Here is a 22,724-nt window from a genome sequence, read left to right as displayed (position 1 = left end):
ATATCTGAACACGGAATGTAATATGGTCCCATAGTCCTGTGAACACGTTTACACTCTTCGAATAGTGTCCTTTAATTGGATGAATCGCTCAGTACAATGACTATATCCCAGTTGTGATTAATAATTTAAGAAAGGGGGGCAGACACATTTGAGATATCATCTGAATAGTGGAAATACAGGGGCAGGAGAGATGGCCCAGTGACAAGGAGGGTTTGCTGCTCTTGTGGAAGATGTCGATTCCTACCAGTCATACTGGGTATCTCACAGCTGCCTGTAACTCCAGGATACCTGTTGGCAAGTTTCCACACACATAAATACACACACACGATTGGAAATATAACTATTCTTCAAGAGGATTCAACCACATGCCTTAGAATCTAAGAGTTTGCTTTATATGGAACATAAAATATGGAACCTATATTTTTGTTAACAAATACATATGAAGCTGGAATGTCTATTCTATAAGCTCTACAATGTGCAATCTGAAGACTAATTTTTTTTTTTGGTCCTTTTGAGACAGTGCCTCACTATGAACTCCCCAGATATATCAGGCTGGTCTCAAAGTCCTAGAGATCTGCCTGCCTCTGTCTTTTTAGTGCCTGAACTAAAGATTTGAGTCAACAAGTCTGATGACAAACAATCCTTTTATTAAAATACCATATGTTATAAATCCGCTCACTTTGGGTGTAATTACATCCATATATTTTAATAACAATTGACTTTTAACATATATTTTGATCTCGTGTTTGACGTAGCCATTGAAGTGCTCTGTCTCTGAGCTATATCTGGAGCCCTTGTAATGGAATATTTTATAATGAAAACAAGAAATATTTATATATTTTGTTTGGACATTTATATATCAGTATATATTACTAATGACTTAATTTTCTACTTTCCTGCAAACTATAGTTCATAAAATTTCTTTTTTTTTCTTTTCTTTTTTTTCGGAGCTGGGGATCGAACCCAGGGCCTTGCGCTTGCTAGGCAAGCACTCTACCACTGAGCCAAATCCCCAACCCCTCATAAAATTTCTACAGTGAATTATGTTACCTTGGAGAGAGTCACATAGCATGAAGATAGACCTATTGTCCCAGGGGCTAGGGAGACGGCTCAACAGTTAAAAGTGCTTTTTTAGGGGGCTTGGGTTCAGTTCCTAGTACCCCCATGGCAGCTCACAACAGTCTATCTACAACTTCTGTTTCAAGCATCCAGTGTCCTCTTCTGGAAACTGAAGACACTGCACATACTTGGTACACACATACACCATTCAGGAAAAGACTCAGACACATAAAACGAAATAAATCTTAAAAAATCACAGCAGCAAACAAGAAGTGATTTAGAAGCCTTGTTAAGGAGGTCAGATATTTTAAAGGGGGACTTGAAGGAGAACAGCAATTTGAATGGTGGAGTCAAATATAGAGAAAATCTGGGATCCTTGGAATCTGATGTCAGGAAGCAGAAGCTGCTGCCTGGTTAGTGACAATGGGTGTTTGATTAGTGATGTCTGCCTGGACATAAGAATGGAGGGAATAGCTGCAACCAAGCCACAGACTTCCTACCGCTGAAGGGCACAATATTGATCCAGCTCAGTTCTACTCCAGACTTTGAGAAAACATGTGGTGATTTCTATATGCTGAGCTGACAAACTAGACCTCGAGCTCTCATCTAGATTCTTCAAATTCCCATGAATAGGATCCAACCTAGACAAGCTCCACTCCACTTGCTAACACTGGCCTTGCCTGAGGTCACCCAATGGCATGCGATATGTCTACTGTGCCTGAGAGAGTGAAGAATACAAACAGGGAAGAGAGGTGGGGTGGCAAGCTGAGAAGGGGGTTAGAACCACAGCCTCCCGAAGCCCCGAGTTACCGAAAATACCCTGTCTGACAGCTGGGATGCAGCCATCTCTCCTTGAAAGACAGCTTCCCTCAAGTCCAACCAACCGAAGGTATTTTTAGTATATCCTGGGTACCAAATAACTGCTCCCGTGTCCTGAAAAATGATGAATTCATTCAAACAACAAGTCAGGACCCTGGGTATCACTCAACTCCAGCCAGTCATAACAGCTGCCAAATATAAAATATTACATGTACCCTGTGAGCCTTGGTTTTCGTTCTCTTCAACATGCATATTCAAGAATCTCACTCCATCCCTAGCTGTCAGAGACAGTGACAGTTGCATGAGGGGCGGGGGGCGGTCCTCCAGCTTTATCAAGAGAGATTATTTTTTTTTAACCAAAATTATTTTCCATTGTAAATGTTTAAATCCATATTAAGGCCAGATTAATGCAGGCAGCAGCTTCAAAGGATTTCAACTGGTGTGTGTGTGTGTGTGTGTGTGTGTGTGTGTGTGTGTCGGGGGGGGGTGGGGTAGATAATAATAAATGAAATGGTTCAGGACGGGTCCCATCACAAGGAATATTTTCAGACTAGAAAAGAAAGTTGTTTGGATTTAAAAGATATCTAAAGAAAATATGTTTCCCAGGGATAGCTGGCTCTTTTCACAGACACCCAAACTTTGTATACAAACCAGGGCCTCACACTTCTTTTTTTCCTTTCTTTTTCACATGATTGGAATTAATAATGTAGATAAACCCTAAACAAATCGGGATTAGTGTTAACCACGTCTTGAGGTTTAGGATGCAATAGGAGAATGGAGAGAGAGAGAGAGAGAGAGAGAGAGAGAGAGAGAGAGAGAGAGAGAGAGAGAGAGAGAGAGAGAGAGAGAGAGAGAGGCAAAACAAAACCCTGAACTGCTTGGACTATGGGATGGAGAAAGGAGTCATGGGAAGGGGGTGGGGGAAGGGCAACGAGTAACAGCAAGAAGGAAGGACCAGCTGAGCTGGCTAATCAAAGACCTTCTAATCATAGCAGCTTTGGAGACATGTTCAAAGGCTCTTTCCTGACCACAGGCTGGGCGAGGTCACAAGTGAAATGCAGTTGCTGGGGAGGGGGATGGGTGTCTGGGATTTGGGGAGAGAGCTCTGCCATCTCACTTTGTGAAGGAAGGCCTGTTGTAGCATCTCAGGAAGCTGGCCCAACTCTCTCGCCGGGAAGGAACGATCCCACCCTGAACTTGCACAACCTGTAAAAGAGATGAAATATTCCACCCAGCGTGTTTGTTCCTGCCTGGAAAGTTCTTCCTAGAGCACTGGTCCCAGGCATGAGAATGAGTTTCCTTTCGTGGGCAAATCATTGCAGGGCGGAGTGAATTTTAATAAAGTCAGATTCTTGGATGCAGCTTGGTTTGAGTCACTGAAAATGGCCCCAGCACGCGGAATCAGACTATCCATTTCTTACCTTTACGGGGCCCTTAAGGCTTCAAGATGATGCATCAGGATGACGCAGACTGGGTGCATTTCTTTTTTTTTTGGTCATCTTTTAAAGTTTAATTCCCGGTAAATAAAGGATTCTGCGGAAGCTCTTAATGTTAGCCAAAGGAAGTCGTAGTCTCCAGACACACTCACATGGCTGCCAATGTGAAGCGAGGGCACGAGGCAAGCAAGCTTTGCAAGCGCGTCAAGCTTCTCCACCATGTTGGGCTCAATGGGTCGCACATGGTTTAACTTCCTCCTCCCCGTATGCTACTGCTGAACTGCCAGCTCCATCACCCTGTGACACGGCCCCTCTTGGTGCCTGCTTCACATGGCTTCTCTTTGTTTCTGTTTTGTCTTAACCTTCCAGCAACCAGGCTGCTCTGAGGTTTCTTGAAACTTTTTGGAGTTTTGAGAGATCGTATCCCCCATCTGTTTCCTGTTCCGCTTTTCAGCATTTCCTCTTCTCTCGCGCAGCACCAGGAGGCATGCACAGCGCGGGACGTCCATTCCCCTCTCCCTGCCTGTATAGAAGTTTATTATCTTTGTAGGGTTGTTGCTCCCTCCTCCCCGGGAGATGTATCAGAATGGAAAGACATGAGAGACGTGGGGGCTGGGTGACTTTTTTGTTTTGCAATGTCTGTAGCCATTTGTGGCTCGCTCTAACTGTGCAGTAGATTGGTACCAAAAAAAGCAGCATGCATTTTAAAGGACTCTTGATAGTTACCGTGGCAATTTGAGATTTTTGGTAAATAAAAATATATTCCAGGGAATAAGAATAAGCCAGAGGTTTAACCTTCAGAAAATCTTCATTATACTAATGATGGGTGAAAAATGAAGGAGAAATGCTAAAATCCTGGACATGCATTAGCGGAGCACAATTCCAACCTACAAATAAAGGATTTTTCTTTTCACCCAAACAGCATCCAAAGCCAAAACAATGCACTGTTAGGGGTACACGATCTTCAGCACAAATGACGTCGTCTTATAAATAATGAGCGTCTTCCAGATACCAGCTCTTTGTTAAATAAGAAAGCTGAGCCATCAACCTGGGACCCATCGCTCTGATCTCCCCTTGAACAGATCCAACAATGGTAATAAGATAGAGTATGTTCAAAGTGGGACCTACCAATACAGTGAGATACAGTTACTCACACATGCATTGTACAGGCGTGTGTGCCATTGTATATGTACATACACACACACACACAGTAACACACACACAGTAACACACACACACACGCACACACACACTCACGAATGCACACTAAGTTTTCCCTATCTCCCAGTCCTCATTGACCCACCCAGTCAAGTACAAATTTAAGATATTTGAGAAAGTTACATGTATATAGGCCTGGCCCAGACATTCCCTCTTGTTAATGTTTCCTGAGCATGTACAGTAAAACAATTCACACAGAACCTACATGGCATTAGAGACAAGAGACCTAGAAGGGACCTAGCATGTAGGAGGATGTGTGTAGGTTAAATGCAAATGCCATGTTACTGTCCATGAAGGACTCAAGCATTGGAACACAGACTTTGGTATCTGAAAAGGGTTTTGGAATCAGTCCTCTGAAGATGACTGTTGGCTGTTGGTGTTCATGCAGACAACACACACACACACACACACACACACACACACACACACACACAAGATGAGATCGGGGTGGGGGTTGAGCATGTTAATTAAAAAAAATTTGAAATCCAAAAAGTTCCAAAACTTCTTGAGAGTCAGTTTAATACTATGAGTAGAAAATTCTTCACCTGACCTCAGATGACAGACTGTCATCACACTGCTAAAAATACTGTATGAAATATCTTCAGGCTATGTGTATAATGTGCAATGGGAAAGGTAAATAAATATCAAATTAAAAGGGATCACATTCCTACAATAACTCATTATGTATATGCAAACATTACAAAATTGAGGGGGGATCTGAATCATCAAATAGTTCTGGCACTAAATATTTTGAATAAAAAAAACAGAGATAGATAGATAGAGAGAGAGAGAGAGAGAGAGAGAGAGAGAGAGAGAGAGAGAGAGAGAGAGAGAAAACAAAAACTTTTCTGATAATACAAAAAAGCCAGATTGGTAACTGGTAGATAGGTGGTAATTTCTATTTAACTAAATAATTCTTGGTACTGAAAAATAATTGTCTATTTTAAAAGAACCATGACTATCACAGGCAATGATAAACCGGGATGTAGCTCCGTAGAGAGAGGCTTTGTCTTAGATGCACAAGAGCCCAAGTTTGCTCTCAGCGCTTCTTAGATCACGTCTGGTAGCTCCCCCGTCCCTACCCCATAGTCCAGAGGTAGAAGCAGGAGCACTGGGGGACTCAAGGCCATCCTTGGTGACATTAAAAGCAAACAGATGAAAAGACAATGGCCTGGATGGTGAGGCAGACTGAAATAGATTTTCAGAGAACTGATCCCAGGACTGTGAGGAGATACCTTCCCAAACAGCTAGGAACCCTCACTCTGTCTGCCGTGGTTCTGTCTGTCACTGGGTACTCTCTTGCTGGCTGCACTGAGGATTTTTTTAGCCTCAGAAGAAATGGGTGAGCTGGGACTGGAGCGGAAGAGGCCAGATGTAACCAGTTCTGCAAGCGGGCCATTTACAAGACAGAGAAAATGCCATTGCTAGGCAGGGCCACGGGGACATCCCAAGGGTGCTGGCCCCCTCCAGTGTGGCTGACAGTGCAGACTAATTCCACATTGGTTTAGGGGGATGGTAACTGGTAAGTCCTGGGGTTTCAGGAGAGTTATTTCCATTGTCTGTATCCACCCATTAACAAAAACCTTCTCTGTAGGGGCTACACTCTTGGTCTACGGAGACAGACATCAGGACTCAACACAAGCTAACTCTATTCTGTTTATGACAAAATCTGTTCTAGGTGATTTAGGCATTTTTGGCAAAGAGCTATCCCATCACAGAAATAGCAGGGCATCAGGAAGAGACAACAACTCTGGTACTTTCCCCAGTGGCCCTTCAAAAACAGGCTTACTCATCAGTTCTTAGCTGTACCGCACTGTTCCTCAGCTTACAGAACTGAAACAGAGAAAGTTCTTGAAGTTTGGACAGTGATAATTAAGTCTGAATTGGATGGGATATTTGTAATTTTGAATGTTTGAATTCTGAGAGGAAAAAGCTATGTCATGTTGTTGGCCAAGTGACCCTAGTCATTAAGATTCCTATGGCATTATTTAGTCAGCTGGCTTTTTATAACTGTGGGGTTTGCTGTGAGATGTAAAGGAAGCCACTGGTCTCGGAGGGATGCAGAGAGTTCCAGGGAATATCTGCTCATATCAGAGCCTTCAATCCCCTCCCGTGACTTACATTAGCCTCTCTGAACTCCTTCGGAATCCAGGCACAGAGACAAGTTGCAGAGAGTTGCTGAAATAACCACTTTTTTTTTTTTTTTTTTTTTTTTTTTTTTTGTAAAGCCAATGGAAACCGTGTCCTGATCCAGGAAAAGAGAAGGGAGACAGGAAAGGGAGGGTCACATTTTTTAAGGAAATCGTGCAGTATTTTGGTAAATCATTTGTTGATGAAAAAGAAAAAAAAGAAGAAGAACAGCACATCAATTATGCCCCAAGAATAGAACATTGCTAGTTTACATCAGGCCTTTCCTAGGCTGGGTCAGCTGTCCAGGCGTTTACTAGCCAATGGAATGGAGACTTCGGGTCCTAGGTCAGTGTTGTGAATATTCCCATGGTGTTGCAATTCGCCCTAAGCAGGAGGTAGGATGACATTTTATGAGATATGACCCAATTGTTTAAGACCCTTACTAGACAGGAAGGGCTCACACCCTGCAGAGTAATGAAATGGAATATACTGAGAAAAACCTCTCTCTCTCTCTCTCTCTCTCTCTCTCTCTCTCTCTCTCTCTTTCTCTGATCCTCTCTCTTTCTCTCATCCTCTCTCTCTCTCATCCTCTCTCTCTGTCTCTCTCATCCTCTCTCTCTCTCATCCTCTCTCTCTGTCTCTCTCATCCTCTCTCTCTCTCATCCTCTCTCTCTCTCATTCTCTCTCTCATTCTCTCTCTCATTCTCTCTCTCTCTCTCTCTCTCTCTCTCTCTCTCTCTCTCTCTCTCTCTCTCTCCCTCCTTCCCTCCCTCCCTCCCTCCTAGGTCTGTCTGTCTTTCTCTTTCTCCTTCCATCTCTTCATGGCTTTAACAGAATTTATCAGGAGGTTGGATAGCTCAGTGGGTAGAACACTTACACACAGCTGTGAGAAGCATAATTTAGGTCCCAAGCACCAATGTAAATGCCAGGACAAGTATGCAGCCTGCCTGTAATCCCAAGGCTTTATTAAAAGGCAAACACCGAGTATCCTCGGGGCAATTTGGATACATAGATTTGATGACTCAGTGAAGAGATTCTGCCTTAAATAAAAAGTGGAAAGTAATATCCGGAGTCACCGGATGTCAACCTCTGGCCTCCACACGCATGTGCATGTATGTGTGTCCATAACCTGTGAACACTCACATACATATATATATATATATGCACACCATGCATACTTATGCATGCAGCACGCACACATGAAGGTTTCATATGGAGTTACTTCACAGAAGTTGAAAGCTTCACATTTGGATAGGTATAACAACATCCCAACACGGGCTGTCCTCTTCTAGAGGGACCAAGACAGAGCATGGCAGATGTGGCTTCTCACTGCTCTCTTTAAGCGGACTTTAAGCACAGTCAAAGGACAATTGCCCTTTCTCTGGAAGGACACACTGCATTGCATGGAAAAGTGGTCACACACTTTCCTGTCCTTTGTCTTTGTCTTGAGTACAGTCTTCTGGTGGACTGGTCAGGCCATGGGGTTTTCTTTGACCTATTAGAACAGTAATAACAAATGGGATAGCAGCCCAAACTGGAAGGCTTAGGCGGTGTATATGGCGTACTCCCTTACTCTGCTTTGGATTCACCCTGTGGGGAAGCTTGGTGTTCTCTTGTGGAGAGACTAGAGAACCGTCATCAGGCCTACTGTCAGCCATGAAGTCGGGGTTGTTTTGTCCACCCATCTCAGTCAAGCTGACCCAGTACAGTAGGAGAAACACCAGCTCTTTCGGAATGGTGAAGAAGGATTTGGTATCTTAGATGCTACACTACACTACCATGGTTTGCTAGACGGTAAAAAAGTTGCTTCTGTTTGCCTTTATTTTACCATTAGGGACATCTTTTTTAGCTGTAAAACCCTGTTTGGAAACCTGAAGGCAACTGTTACACAATGGGAATGTCCCGTCTGGATGGGAATCTTATCAGGTATTCAGGAATCAGGACAGCCACTCCCAAGCGGTGTCCGCTGCTCTGTTTTGCAGGAATTGCCTTCCTCAATTTAGGAATGCCCTAAAGGTGGAAACTGAAACACAGCAGGCCTGACTTGGCTTCTCCATTGTCCCTTCTTCCTTACCCCATAGTCCGTGTTCTTCAGCTCTGAGCCTGGCTGAATCCAGTCTTCTATTTGCATGTCCCTCTCGGCCGCCATGATAATCTCCCCCCTTAATTGTTTCTTTCAAGTCAGTATCTGTCTTATCAAGAATGCAAGAAAGAAAGAACACCGGGATTGCTTTGGTCTTTTAACTAAAGTAGGAATTTTGTCACGGCAGTCTTATTCTTTGGGGGCAAAGGTTGTCATGGGGGTACTGATCCTCGATCCTCCAATCAGTTTCTTTATCGCTAATCTTCTGGAGCATTCTAGTTCTCCAGGCTCCTGCCCTGTTATTTATCTCATTCCAAAAATGCTCACCGAGCCTTTCTACCAGGTTCTGCTTTTGCATCCCTGGCTCCTGCCTGCTTTGTCCCTGTTCAGAGGCTCCCAGAAGCCCTCATGCTCTCCAAAGCATGAATCTCTTTGCCAGCCTCCTAGGGTCCTGCAAGGCCAATTTGGTCCGACTCTGCCTTACCAATGGTGGTCGTCTTAATTCACATGTAAACACGAAAAGCTCACATACAGTCTCTGCCACTTTCTTCTCCAGGTCATTCCATTTTCCTCCTTACAAGAGGGATGGATGTCTCGCCTCCAAAGTTTTCTCCAGCAAACACCTCTCTTGGCGCTGCTCGCTTTTCTGAATTCTCCGTGGTCCACAGAGTTCCTGTTGTTCATTGTTGGCACTAGTCTCTGTGTGGTCAGTTGTTAGTCTCACTTTAAAAAAAAATTTTTTTTTTACATGCACTGGTGTTCTGCCTGCATGTATGTCTATGTGATGGGGTCAGATCTTGGAGTTACTGATAGTTGTGAGCTGGCACGTAGGTGCTGGGATTTAAACCTGCGTCCTCTATAAAAGAGTCAGTGCTTTTAACCACAGAGACATCTCTCCAGCTATGGTCTCACTTTTTTTTTTTTTTTTTTTTTTTGGTTCTTTTTTTCGGAGCTGGGAACCGAACCCAGGGCCTTGCGCTTCCTAGGCAAGCGCTCTACCACTGAGCTAAATCCCCAACCCGCTCACTTTTTTTAAAAAGTCTTCCAGACTCAACTTGGTGCTTCTAGTTGGAGGGACTGAGTCTTCCTGGTCCCCCTAGCAGAGCACTGGGTTTGGCGTTCTGCAAATGCTAGGTGACATGTCCCTCTCTAGCCCTGAGCATGATTTTTCAAGCACGAGCACATATCCCGGGATCAGCATGACTTGGGTTGGTGGTAGGCACTGTCTCCCTAGCTTTCCCAATGACTGGATTTGCTTTTTTTTTGGAAAGGGTCAGGACTCTGCATCAAAGACAAGGTTCTAAGGCAATTTTGGAAATGGGGGCTGGCAAGAGGGCTCAGTAGGTAAAGGACTTGTCATACCAAACGGAAGACCTTGTTTCAGGCCTCCACATCCACAGGAAGCCACATGTCATGGTTTATAAGTGAAACCCCAGCACCCCTGTGGTGATGGGATATGGGGGGGCAGGGGATCCCTGAAAACAGGCAGCCTCTCTCTACACCCTGATGGATGACAAGAAACTGTACCTCCCACAAGGTGGAAGTGAAGGCCAGCACTGGAGAGAGGCCTCTGGCCTCCACAGGTGCACCACGGTACATGAGGACTCACAGGAAGACTGCAGAACTAACCTGGTCTGACAGGAATTGTTTCTGTCCACTTGAAGTTCTGCAGGAAAAGAAGGATTTTCATATGTTTTCTTGGCCCCCTTATTTCTCTCTCCTCTCTCTCTCTCTCTCTCTCTCTCTCTCTCTCTCTCTCTCTCTCTCTCTCTCTCTGTGTGTGTGTACATGAGTGTAGGTAACGAAGAAGTCCAAAGAGGTTGTTGGATCCTCAGAAGCTGGAGTTATAGACAGCTACTTGGGTGCTGTGGACTGAAACCAAGTCCTCACGAGAGCAGCAAGTGCTCTTAACCACTGCTTTCCTTCCAGCCTCCAAACACACACAGATTAAGTTTTGATGTGTGAATTTGTTTTCTTAAAGGCAATGTTTTTTACAAGCAACAGTTTTATTGCCATACAATTAACTCTTTTAAAGTATACAACTCAGTGGGTTTTAATATTTTATAGAATATGCAGCCATTACCTACTCTTAGAGCATTTTCATAATCCCCTGAAGAAACTACCCTTATCAGCAGTCACTCCTTGTTCCCTCTTTTAGCTTCAGGCAACCACGAATCAACTCAACTCCACACTTGCCAAATAGGAAATCTACAGCAATGGACCCATGGCAGACTGTCTTTGCTGTCCCTGGCTTTCCCCCTTTAGCCAAGTGTCTTCAAGGTTCACCCACATTGTAACAGATCAGCACTTTTTACTCGGTATGGCTGAAGAATGTTCTAGTTTATGGACATGCCATATCGTATCCCTTTGCCATTTGGTGAATGTGTGGCTTGCCTTTACTCTTTGGCTATTCTGAATAACGGCATTTCCTTTGCAAATATTCCTGGGATCGGATGGTAGCTCCACGATTAAGGAGCCATCTTTTATCTCTGCTCATCACTACCCATGCTGTCACTAGATGCTAGGAACTATGGGATATTTACTCTGCTCTAAGTCCTATAGTAAGTCCTTCATGAATATAGTCTCACTTAGCCTTCAGAGAAAAAAATTCCCACTTCACAGAAAGGAAGACTGAGCCTTAGAGTGGCCAATTAGCAGGAAGACTGAGCCTTAGAGAGGCCAATTAGCAGAAGATTCACTAATTGGGACCCAGGTCTAACTCTAGGCTGCGATTTCCCCAGCCTCTGCTCTATCTGAGCTAGATGCATATTTTCATAAAGAAAACTAATTTTATATGAATCTAAAAGGGAAAAACAATAGAGAAGTAATTTCGAGGTGATGGTTAATGATGGTGTTGGTATCTGCAGAGCAACGTAGTCTTTCTTCTGCCAGTTCCTGTCAGAACTGGGTTCCAGGAAGGCACGGGGGTGCCCAAGTTCCTGGTCTTAGATGGCATGATTCACATACAAGAGTTCAGATTCTGGGGACACGTGGTCTTCCTCAGGACTGGGCTACAATTGCGCCTCTGCACCCATGCCCTCGACAGCAGTGGCCCTCTTATTTTCATGGGGGACAATGTGGTTCTTTCCACACTTAACCCTTGAAGGCCCTCCACCTGGCTTAAATACTCAAGTTCATTTTGTCACCACGAACTCGCACTCTTCTCTTGTGAGGTGCTTTAATCCGGCAAGCATGCACCGAGAAAAATGCTGGCTTTAAAGGAAATGTGGGCTGGGACCCCTAAGGACCTAGCGATTGTTCACGTTCTTGGGGTCCTGGCAACTCAACCACTTAGTGAAAAAAACAACAGTGGTAGAAAAGGGGTTTCAACAACAAACCAGGAGACAGATGAGGTGCACACTATGCTTCAGAGGCCCTGTCTGGCCTGCCACTTGTTTTTTAAGTAAAGTTTTATTAGGACAGGGCCATGCCCACTCACTAGCACATCGATAGCTTTTGGTGTTTCTGTGCTACCTACCACTGCAGAGTTGAGAACTTGTGACAGAAATAGTGTGACTTTTGAAACCTAAACTTTTATCTCTGGACCTTTAGAGACATGGTGTATTGACCCCTGGAAAAAGATGACTCAATGCAGAAACCAAAGGATACATCAGAACTATGGGGGCCAACCATTCAGAAAAGTAAATGTTTGCTGGTATTTCTACTTCTGTATGTGTGGGGGACTCCTTAAGGAAGCTAATTGGTAGGGGGTTGGGGATTTAGCTCAGTGGTAGAGCGCTTGCCTAGCAAGCACAAGGCCCTGGGTTTGGTCCTCAGCTCCAAAAAAAAAAAAAAAAAAAAAAAAAAAAAGAAGAAGAAAAGGAAGCTAATTGGTTTTTAGTTTAATTAAATTATAGTGTGTGTGTGTGTGTGTGTGTGTGTGTGTGTGTGTGTGTGTTTGCATGTGGGTTCCTGTAGAGGTCAAAGGTGTCAAATGCCCTGGAGCTGATATTGCAGGCTGTTGGGTGCTAGGAACCAAAATCAGGTCCTCTGAAAGAACAACATGTGCTCTAATGTCAAACCATCTCTCTAGGTTGTCGTTTGTTTGTTTTTGGTTTGTTTTTTGAGATGTGATATCACAGAGCAGCTCAGGCTGGTCTCAAACTTACTCTCCTACCTCAGACGAAATGTTCTGATTGTAAATGTGCAAACCATGCTCAGCATGGCGCATGACCTCGGTGAGAGCAAGCAGAGGAGGACAAGGACAAGACGGGGAGACTTGGGCAAGGAGGGGGCGGAGGACTCCTCCAAGGTTATTCAATAGGGTCTTCCATAAATATGAATTACAAAATCCTGCTGTTTATTTCAAGGTAGAGGAAGTAGCAGAGGTGATGTCTAATCACGATGCTGACTCAGGATCCCCACACACTCTCGGTTCCTTGTGGTAGGCATGGCAGTGTGTGTCCTCAGTGCAGCAGATGAAGGTCAGAGAAGTGGGCTAGAACTCGTATCCTCACGCTTGCTTAGCGGACACTCGAGTCACTGGGCCATCTCCCCAGCCTGAGCATCTTAAATCTTTGAAGTACCAGTTCGTCTCAACCCCACAACAATGCGGCTGATATGTCTTAGAAAATTTTGTGTTTAAACTGTGGGTTTTTTTTAATAGCTAATACTTATTTATTTTATTTATTTAGATCCACCCGTCTCTGCATCCTGAGTGCTGGGATTAAAGGCATGTGCCACCACACTGGCCTTATTGATTTCTGGAGACAGGGTCTTACATATTTCATGCTGTCTTTAAGTCTCTGTGGAATCAAGGGTGACTTCAAACTTCTGATCCTCCTGCCTCCACCTGTCAAGTGGTAGGATAAAAGGCACACTACAGCTCAACTAATTTATTTGGTGGTGGAGGTCAAACACCCTAGCTCTGTGTGTGCCAGGCAAGCGCTCCACCTATTTGAGCTACGTTCCCGGCTTAACAATATTTGCTGAGCTACAGACCAAGCACCGCCTTTAACCAGTCCATGTGTGATCCCCTCAGTGACCCTTCAGAGATAGATACTATTATATCTCTGTTATTCAGACGAGGCCAGTAAGTTGCCAGGAGTTAACATGCTGGAGGAGAAGGATGAAAACTGCCTGAATCTGGTTGTGGGTACAAGTGGCTAGGCTTCCAAGCTTGCATTCCTAGTCACTGTCTGCGGCATACCGCCATGTTCTGACAAGCATGCAACATTTTAAACCATGCTCAAGAAGACAGAGAACGGTATGCAGGAGTCACTGGGAACGGGGGCCACGCTCCCATCTGCAGAGCTATGGTTTGGACCATGAGAAGTCCAACCTGAAATGATCCTAGCAGAGTCTCTGTCCTGCAGGTGTCTCCGAGGGAAACCAGAAGGGCAAGAAGGGTACAAGGTGCGAACTGGAATTAGCCCCAGCCCAGAGATAAAAGCCTGACATGTTCAGAGAAGAAAGAAAGTGTGTTTTTGTTCTCATCTGGAGACTTAAGAAAGTCTTAGGTGCAGAGGGTTTCAACAGCCCCCACAAGAAGGTCTATACAACCCTGCTCAGTATCTGGATTCTTAATGTATTGCCCCGTGCCCCACTTAGGTTGGGGATAGGCAATTAGGCCACACTCTGCCTGCCTCCTAGCTTGTGGCTAAGACAGGGAACACTATGGAAGGGTATAATGCAATTCACAATGCCTGGGATATATTGACTGAACTTAACAACAGGCTAAAGTAACTCATTGACTCTTGAAACCAGGAAGGTAAACAAGAAGCAAGAATGCTTTTGGCGGTCTTGGGATGGACATCTAAAAGCTATGGCAGAGAACCCTTCCCAAAAGGAGGGGAACATTTCAGGTCACACTGAGCCTAGACAAATGATTCTCATATGTATGAGGCACCCATTAAGGTTTTCTGTTCGCAATCCACTCTGGGCCTCCTAAGAATGTTAAAAGAGATGGGGAGCAGGGGGCATCCTGAGCTCAGACACCTCTGAGGTACCTGTAGGATGGAGACATTGTTGGGACTGTGTGAGTTTGGACTCATTATCTTCTGAATCTAATGGCAGCTGTGTTGTGTGGTGGGAGCATGGTCTTTTCTTCCCTGTGATTTCCCTGTGGCTTCTCAAGAGTGATACGAGAAGTTGCAAGGTTGTGTGTGTTAGAACATTGTGGTATGGAGACAAGCAGTGCTTCCTAGACCCATGGTGAGAAGCCCCTGGTCTGCTCTCTTTAAGAGAGAAAGGCACAGAGTTTAGTACAGGGAAAGACACATGAAAAGGTTACAGTGGGGCGGGGGTAGGTCGAAGTTGTGTGTGTGTGTGTGTGTGTGTGTGTGTGTGTGTGTGTGTCTCTGCACATTGTGTACATGTGTATGTGTGTGTGTTCATATGTATGCAGATGCCAGTGTACGGGAGTTACATGTACATGTGTGTGTATGTGACTGCCCAGGGTAGAGGTATATCTACCTTGATGCTTTTGAGATAGAATTTGTCACTGGGACCTGGAGCTCAACACCAACAGGCAAGGTTGACCGGCCAGCAGGCCCCAGGAGGCCACCTCTCTCCACTGACTCAGAGCTGGGTTTCCAAGTGCACAGCCCCAGGCCTGGTTCTTTTATGAGCTTGTTGGGGTTGGAACTCAGCTTCTCAGGCTTGCGTGGCAAGCGCTCTACTGACTGAGCCATCTCCTCAGTCCTACTTGAACATTTTTTGAGAACGATGGCAGAGTATGTTGATCTTGAGGCTGGTGGGAACCTGGATAACCCTTCTTGGTGTGTTAAACACGTTTTTTGTTTATTTGTTTTTTGTGGGATTTTTTTTTGGTCAGGACATAGCTCAGTGAAACTAAAACTGACCAAGAGTAGCAGGCGTTCTGATTGGAAAGGGCTTTGGACTGTGTTGACTGGGAGGTGTATCGCCTGACTTCTTTTTCAGGATTAGCTTCCAGAATGTTCCTCAGATTGGGAAAAGTCAAGGAGGGTACTTTCTCTTTGCAGGAGTAGAAAAGGCCATTTTCAGCTGGCTTTAGGGAGGGAGGAACACCAACATTCCTCTCTCAGGCCATAAGACGCCTTCATGAATGTGGCAAGAAATTGAAAGTAAAATTATGATTACGCCGTGCAATGAGGACAGGAGCTCTCAGAGTCGCCCCGGAACCTTTGGGGACAGAGAAGGCTTTCATGATATCTCAGTGGCATCAGTACACAAGGAACCACCACGCTTCACAGGTCTGAACACATCAGACAAAGACAACACAATGTCCAGCTCCCTCACCACCATGACTCTAGCATCTAAGCCATTCCTGAGTTAGATCAGTTTCTATCTACCGTGTACCTCCAGTCCCTTATCTTTGGCAGACCTTCAAATGCCTTATCTCTTTTTCTGCCCTGGACAGAGTATAATGCCAGTTCTCGGGGCTGTCATGTGGTTAATTCTTGTTTTCTTTTGCTGTCAAGCTCTCCCTGTGTAGGCCACGCTGGCCACGAGCTCACTGAGATCCACCTGCCTCAGCCTCCAGTGCTGAGATTAAAGGGGTGTGCCCTGCTCTTAAAGCCTGCTGTTGCTTTAAAGGCTAAATTTGAGAAAGCAAAAAAAGAATCGGGCTTTGTAAGTAGATTTACATCAAGACTTACCTGGGAAACAACACCGAGTAATAAGACTGGAAATTGTCTTAAAAATTTTTTGCACGTTATTTGGTTACAGTTTCCATATGGCATAAAAAGAGGACCAGGAAAAAGAAACCTTTCCATTCGGCGCCCCCCTCCCCCCAACCACATATTTAATCCATGCGCTTATGTCAAACTTAATTATGGGACTTTTGGCATAAAATAACAGTCCACATCCTCAGAGAGAAGAACTTAAGAAGTTAATATGTGCGATTGAGTGAAATTGCTTGGCCCAATGTTTATGAGTAACTCAAGACCAGTGAAATGTGCCGATATTTTAACCCTTTCAGGGCTGAACTCGTGCCAAGAGGCTGTGAAGTAAAGGGGGGAAAAATTTTTTTTTCGCTCTTGATCCACCATGTATCATATTTCTAGAGACAGAGAGGGCTGGGTAGGGTTGTTTTATGGGAGTTTCATGAATAGGTTTGTGGAGAGAAAGAGGAGGGAAAAAAGCAAAACCAACAAAGTCAGAACAATTATGGGACTTGTCACCATCTCAGGGAACTACAAGGGTCTGACCAAGGAGCAGCGATTTTAAACCAAGTCTGTTCTGAGGAAAATCTTTCCAGCGCTCTCTACCAAGGACAATGGCTCTTGCTTGAGGCTTTTTTTTTTTTTTTTTTTTTTTTTTGCTGAATCTTCATCCCCCTACCCCCACCCCCAGTTCCCTTTTCTTCTTTGAACCTTTCTCTCCATTGATCTCCAGTCTAATGTGAATGGTTTTAAAATGTGGAGATCCATCCCACTCTGACAAGAGACTACACTTCCCACCACCCTTTTTAATGAAATAAACATCTGTTTAAACATCCCTCCACACACACCCTCCTCCCCTAAATTGTTCCTATTAAGTCTTGCTTCTGGGACTTGAGGGGTGGCTCACTGGTCAAAAGCTTTACCCGCACTTGCCTAGGGATGTGAATTCGGTCCTCGGCGCTCATATGAGGTAGTGTATAACCACCTATCACTCTGCTTCCAGGGAGATTCTTTGTCTCTGGGCTCTGGGACATATATGCCCACGTGCACATAACCCACGCACCATCAAACAAAGTCTTGTTTGTGACAAAGTTTCACTACGTAGCACAGGCTGGCCTGGAGCTCACTGTGTAGAATAGACAGATATGTGTCAGCCTCCTAGTGCTGGGATTCAAGGTATGCACCACCCCATCCAGTCTGTGTGGTGTTTCAGACTGAAGCCAGGGCTTCCTGATGCCTGACAAGCATGTTCCCACCTGAGTCCTCTGTGAGAGCATCCAGTGCCCTAAACAACAGTCATTCCTTACAAACAGAGTCTCTCCAGCCCCTAAAAAAATTTTATTTTTTTGACATAGAATTTTGTATGTAGCCCAGGCTTGCCCTAAATTTGTGACTCTCCTGCCTCTGCCCCCTGTGGCATTGGGATTACAGGTGTGCATGGCCACAACTGGACGTCTTCTGTTCCCCCTTCCTCCTTACATTTCTAGGGTGTTTGTAGCCTCTAGCCAGCTAGTTAGCATCTCCTCTCGTTATTTCAAAACATTCCCCCCAAAAGCCCTTTTTCGTCTCTTGCTTGCTGCTTCCCCCTTATTTTGTAATTATTTTTCAGAGCTGTTGTTCAGTTCTGCCCGCTGGATCCTATTCTCAAGAAGGTTCAGCAAAACTATGGTGCTGGAATGGCACGATGCCCATGAATGAACCCAAAGCAGGACCCGGAGAAGACATGTCATGAAGAGGCATTGATCTGTCCAACATACTCTGGGCATTTAGCACATGACGCCATTATAGAGTAATAAGACTGAACTTTGCTGGATGCTGGGGATTGAGAGGTAGGTATCTGACATTATTAGTCAAAATAGTCTCAGAGAGCAAATACCATGCTCTGGGAACTTCCTCCATTCAAGCCCTGAATCGGGAACATCGTACATAACAAACACAAGCAAACTGTGCCTTCCTGTATTGGTTTTGAGGAGATTATAAGCATACAGGTTTGGAGGTCATGCGAACTCTTCAGGTTTCGGAGTGAAATATCTTGGTAGGGCGTTCAAATGCATGAGCGGGGGCATCCTGCAGCGTTTACCGAATGACTGTTAACGTCCTAATGTTGCCTGCAAACATGAGGTCAGTCTATCATTTATTTTTAAGTTGGAATCAGTTATATAATTTTTTTGACTTCCCTTGCCATCACGAGTTTCTTTTATATAGTTTATTACTGAGATACATTCGAGATCCCTGTGGCTTCTGGGGAAAAGGGGACAAAAGCCACTCCGGACCTTCCCCGGAACAGATGGGAATGGGACCAGTGAAACCACAGAAGCTCATCCAGAAGTTGTCAGCTATCAGAGGAGTTTGGGAGGTGGGAAGATCCCTACACGGGAAGAGACGACCTCAGTGTCTTCCTGTCTGCACTTCCTGTCTCCCCAGGAAGTGTCTGTCAGAGACTTTCAGGAAAGGGAGTTGTCATGGTAATGTGGGCTGTCTCTTCCCCTTTATGCTGTCCTAGGATAAGTGCCCTTGTATGCTCCCCCGCTGGTAGGGGTGGACAGCAGCCAGTCTGAGGTTTCATCTACAACATGGAGAATTCAGAGCCAACATCTGCCAGTGGGTCCGCTATACTTACTTACTACACAGCAAGGACTCCAACCCAGAGCACGGTGAAACCTTTTCCCGAACTAATTAAAATTTAATCTGCTAAAGCAATTTTCTTGATAATCTGGGAACTCTCTCTTGACTTCAGCAAATTATAAAGAGCCTCTAAAATAGAGGATGTTATATTTTTGCAGTTATTTTTGTGTATTGAAACACACACACACACACACACACACACACACACACGCACACACCCACTCACGCACTCACACGCACGCACGTTTATATATGCACCAAAATGGGACTTTTAAAGGAAGGACTCTAGCTAGCTACCATATTATATAATTTAGCATTCAAACTGGGACACTGATAAGTGAGAAGGGGACTATTAATAATCACATGGGGACAATATTAGGGCTATTACTTACAATTACCTAGACCAGAATCCAACCAGGGTGTTGTGGGGTCAGAGACAGGCCAGTTCCAAGATGTCTGAGCTGTGTCTGCGTGATCTTTGTGCCTCGGACAGTACCTTATATACGGTCAGTGCTCAAACTGTGAGTGAGTGAACCTGTGGCCGCTCTGGGTATACTGTCTGAGGACAGAGTAACCGGAAGTTCCCCAGACAGCAGGACTGTGCAGGAGAAGCCGCTCGCTACTGGGATAGGCATGGACCTGACGCCTAAGTGGATGTGTATTCCGTGTTTACTCATTCCTAACTGCTGGCAGTTCAGTGCTGTCTGTTGACAGGCCCCGAGGGACATGTTAAACAGCTCTTGACATTTGCATACGAATTGTCTGCTTGTACATTTTACTAACTCTCATTTACAGGCTCCAGTTTCCTCAAATTCAGATTCTAGCACCCCACATCTCACAAATGTATCCATGCTGGATGCCAGTCCTTAGGCTCTGATGGCCAGAGTAAGCAGGCCCCTCCACATTCTCCTTAGGGTCAGTCAGAAACGTCTCCTTCAGACTCGGCTGCCCTGACTCTCTAGGGCACACTGGTTCCCACCCCTCCTCCTCTGGACTGCTGGGTCCTTCAGGAAGAGTGAACTGGTCCATTGACCCCTAAGGAGCAAAAGGGCATGTCTAGCTTTTTCAGAGATGGGGACTCTCTGAGTGACACTGGAAGAGCCCAAGTTTTGAACATACCCTTTTGAGTCCTGCTGTTCTGCTATGCGGGATACGCCTTACCTCCTTATGTTTTGTCTGTGACGACTGGTTCCCTGTCCTCCTTCTCCCTGTCTCCCTGCCTTCCTCCTCCCTGCCCTCCTTGAGTGAGTACTGGGTCCGTCCTCTTCCCATGTCTTGGAAGAGATCCGTCTCCTTTGACAGACTCAAGATTCCAGGCCGAACTTTCCCATGCCACCGTCCCTCAAAATAGCCCGCGCGGGCTGTATTTATAGCTGTGTGAGACTCTAATGGGCCAATTTGTTTGAATTTCCACTGCTTTTGTATTGAACTTGCCCCTCACCCGTGGGCAGTCTCTTCAGGCCTTTATTGATGGGGTGTGTTAGGGTGGCAAGAGCCACGTTCAAGACCGTAGCTGTGTAGAGCTCAGCGCTGCTTTGCATATTTACTGTTCTTTAAAGCTGTAATTTTTTCTTCCCCTTTTCTCTTTTTCTTTCTTTCTTTCTTTTTTTCTTTTGGAGTGAGAGAGAGAAAGACACAGAGAAAGAGGTTTCTGTAAGTAGCCCGGACAATGAGAACAAGACCGGCTGTATGCCGAGCTCGGGACCCTGGCCAAAACACATATCATTAGCTTGGACCAGCTATAAGCAAGGAAATGAGAAACATATGTTGGAGGGAAAGGTTAGGAGTGAAGGACTATGGGTCAATGACAGTCGCCCTAAAACTTTTCCCTTGTTCTTCAGCTGTGGCCTGGCGGTGTCAAATGTCATTTGGACTGCCTTGATTTCTCATGGTGGGGCCTGCCCAGTACTTATTTTCTCTTTCCCTTTTCTTTCTTCTGTCCCCTTTCCTCTTCCCGTTGCTTCTTCCTGGGACAGTTTTTGGGTGTTGTTGTTGTTGTTTAAAACACAATAGACAGAGTAGTGTGTGTGTGTGTGTGTGTATGTGTGTGTGTGTGTGTGTGTGTGTGCTGGGAAAGTGACAACCTTGTCTCCCGAGATGTCTAGAATTCCTCAGCTCGCTCTGATGCCGCCCTGTCCCCATCCCCTTAGCATTTGGACTCCATTGATTCTCTTTTAGGGAAAAAGTGGGGGAGGCTTTTAGGGTCGTTCTCGATGTTTCTTTCTTAAATATAATTAGATGCGCCTCATTACCTCCGCTGAAGGACTTTTGTGCTTTCTGAGCTGTGTCTCCTGAGATCTCTGACGGGTTACAGATTGTTGTGTTCTCTTTGCATTTGATCATATTAGCAGTTATTTTTTTCCCCCTCTTCCTCTCGACACATTTGTACTCTGCCTTTGCTCTCCCTCAGATATCTGGAGTTGATTTTGCTGGTTTGAAAGGCCACACCCGGGAAGTGTGTTTGGGCCTCCGTCGATGAAGGGTCTGTACCCGTAGGCTCTTCCCATTTTCCCTTAAAGTTTTTTTTCCCCCCTCTGGACACTTTGTTAACAAGGCTGTACTCTACTGTGCTCCAGGGTCAAGACCTCTGGTTCTTTATAAAACCCAGACGAACAACTGTATCACATGCAACTCAGAGGCAGTCCCTCGGGAGCACGCTGTGGCTACTGTTCTGAAGTCAACCACAGAGGCCCAGACAGTTTACCAGGCACATAAGCGCGGGTTTGACCAAAGTCACAACGTGGCCACCGATGTATCCTCCTGTGCCCAGAAAGGTGCTGCCCTGGAAGTGGGAGCAGAGGGCTGTCTTCTATCTGAGTGGAGAGAGAAACCCAAAGGCCCTCATGATAGGTCCCCATGATCTTCATCCCTGTAAGATCTGGAAATGATGTTGGGAGGAGGGGCTTGGGGGGGCACTTAAAATAATTGAAATATCACATCCAGTCCTTGTTTATTTATTTTGCTTCCTTTTTTGGGGCCTTGTTTTTGAGAAGAAATGATGCTTGGGGTTTCTGGGATGCAAATGTTCTCAAGAGTGTGAGCGTTTTCTAGGCCTTCGACAGGGTTGAGGACTGACTTGAGGCTGACTGGGCCTGTCTCTTCCAGGTGAGCTGTGCTCACCTTTGCTATGTTCACGTGTGTGAAGGGATGGGTTCCATTTCCCCTTTATTTCAACACAGGGTCTTGTTTTGTAGCCAAGGCTCTTCTAGAACTTGCTATGTAGCCCAGGCTGGTTTCACCTTGTACTCCTGACCTTCCTGACTCTGTTTCCATGCTGGGATGATGTCATTCTCAACTCTACTTTTCCCCCCCTCTAATTGCGATTCTGGGTGGTAGTTCTGTCTTCCTTGGGTCATAGGGAGAAGCTGGTTATTGGATTCGGTAGGGTGTGTGTGTGTGTGTGTGTGTGTGTGTGTGTGTGTGTGTGTTCGATCGCTCTCTCTCTCTCTCTCTCTCTCTCTCTCTCTCTCTCTTGTGTGCTCTTTTGTTTCTGCTTGACTTTGTGGAAGTGTGCATAGGATTGAATGACAGCCATAGGCAGCAGCAGGGTCTTAAGTCAGACTGAATGAAGAGGGACGATGGTGAACACATCTGAAAACCCTCTCATTTCAGGGACTCTTATTTCTCAACCTTTGCTTCCCTTTCTTGAATGGTAAAAATGACCCAAGGGGCCATGTTAGAGTCTATGTGCTTTGTTTCAGTGTCCCCATTCTTTGGCCATCTCTTACCTCAACAGTCAAAACATGCATCTGTTTCCTTCCATTGCCT

At 45.2% G+C, this 22,724-nt stretch overlaps 1 protein-coding gene across 3 annotated transcripts in view; it reads right to left on the bottom strand.

The window, feature by feature from the left end:
- Positions 1 to 22,724, bottom strand: part of Zfhx3 (zinc finger homeobox 3) — a 1,006,519-nt gene that overhangs the window by 341,054 nt on the left and 642,741 nt on the right. The window contains exon 1 of one of the 3 annotated variants that reach the window (XM_039098314.2): positions 3,300 to 3,713. The exons of the other annotated variants lie outside the window; for them this stretch is intronic. The gene's annotated coding sequence lies outside the window, so the exon portion shown is untranslated. Of the gene's footprint in view, positions 1 to 3,299; positions 3,714 to 22,724 lie in introns of those variants that run through there. 3 annotated transcript variants of the gene reach the window in all.

The sequence above is a fragment of the Rattus norvegicus genome, chromosome 19, assembly GCF_036323735.1.
Source record: "Rattus norvegicus strain BN/NHsdMcwi chromosome 19, GRCr8, whole genome shotgun sequence".
Classification (NCBI taxonomy): domain Eukaryota; kingdom Metazoa; phylum Chordata; class Mammalia; order Rodentia; family Muridae; genus Rattus; species Rattus norvegicus.
The sequence above is the reverse complement of the archived record's forward strand: the minus strand, read 5'-3'. Positions and strand labels throughout refer to the sequence as shown.